The 1,616-nt window shown below is 36.9% G+C and overlaps 1 pseudogene; it reads right to left on the bottom strand.

Moving 5' to 3' along the window:
• Positions 1 to 479: 479 nt before the first annotated feature.
• On the bottom strand, positions 480 to 1,192 carry LOC105294757 (annotated as a pseudogene).
• Positions 1,193 to 1,616: the final 424 nt, after the last annotated feature.

Here is a 1,616-nt window from a genome sequence, read left to right as displayed (position 1 = left end):
CCAGGATTTTAGTTCCAAAAGTCTGATCTCAGGGCCCTCTCTATTAACCACTATGCAAACCTGTCTGTTAAGTTGTGAGAGATGAAGCTGGAAGGTAATTAATGACTAGATTTAGGAGGCTTCTAATGCTGTGGAAAGGGCTGAGTGTAAAAGAAGCACCTAACCCAGCCTGGGGGCTCAAGGGAAAAATCATAGCGAGTTGCTTTCAGAGCTGAGTATTGAAAGAAAAGTAGGACTTACGCAGTATGGTAGAGGTGTTCTCCAATCAGCGGGAAGAACGTGGAGAAAAGAATAGTGGCATAAAAGAATGCAGTGCTCTTTTATTTAACAGTTTACTGTACTTTATAGGTGTCATTTTTAGAAACAGTCTTTTAAACCGTGTAGAGATAAGTCTGCTAAAAGTCTGCAAAATGACAGACTTGAAACATGTTTCAGCAGACAGAATACCTCAAATTCTGGATTTTTCAGTCACTTTATTATTATGCTATGGCAGCCGAGTCATCCTTAATTTCAGTTGGAACAAACTGTCTAAATCTGGCCTCATTGCAGATCCTGACTTCTGTGTTATCTTGTTATTTGCCTTTCAAAGCTTTCCTTTAGGGTCGATATTGCTGTATGAATGGCATCTTCAAGTTCTAGATTTCATTATATATTTTCTCAAAGAAACTTCTCTCCCATTCACTTAGTTCTTTCCCATTAATGTGGCGGCTTTCCAGGCAAAGTAAGCTCCGGATGGATCTGACTAAAATAAATATGGCCATTCCTCATTCCAATCACAAATAAGTAAAGAAACTCCAAATGGAAGCCTACCACCAGACTGGGTGTATTCTTACATCACAGAAACTACTCCCTGTACCAGCCGATTGTGGTGATGGGTTCTTGATAAACAAGACAGTATTTCTGAGCTAGATTTTGACCTCTGTGTGCAAGCACTATAATCTGGGTCTATGCCACTCTACACCAGATCTATACGTTTGGTAATCGGTTCCACTTCGTGTGCACTTCACTTATTATAAAGAATGAATTTCTGTTTTTTTCTCAGTTGCTATTAACACACCATTTGCAGCTCTAATTCCCACTGAGGAGACTCCTCCAGCTATAGCAACCAAAGCACATTCAATCCAGACAGGTTTAGCAGGAGGTCTGAATGCAGTCAGCGAAAAGCTGTAACTGAGCTCCACCATCTGTACTTGGAGAGCTCTTTTATTTGTTGTTTACAGTAACTTTATTCATAGCTGCCAAAATCTGGAAACAATTCACATGTCCATTAATCAATGAAGAAAGCAGGATTCACTGATTGGTGAATTCATTAGGCAATTGGTAGGTGTCAAAAGATACTAATAAAATCTCACAAACCAGATAGAAAAGATTAAATAAAGAAACGTTGGACTGGGACAATTTTTAAAAAGAAATAGTACAAAAGTAACTACTAAAAAACCTCTCTAAATATCAAAATAAAGTTAAAAAATAAAACAAAGAAAATATCACATAGAGAAAGAAACACAGAAAACAATAAAGTATAAATAGTACATATAAAATAATTTGAAAAAGTTAAGACTAAATACAAAAGTTGTACCAATAAATGTGAATGGGCTTAACTTACCTGTTAAAAGAAA

This window comes from Pteropus vampyrus, unplaced genomic scaffold, assembly GCF_000151845.1.
Source record: "Pteropus vampyrus isolate Shadow unplaced genomic scaffold, Pvam_2.0 Scaffold93, whole genome shotgun sequence".
Classification (NCBI taxonomy): domain Eukaryota; kingdom Metazoa; phylum Chordata; class Mammalia; order Chiroptera; family Pteropodidae; genus Pteropus; species Pteropus vampyrus.
Note: the sequence above shows the minus strand (reverse complement) of the source record. Positions and strands in the feature narration are given on the sequence as shown.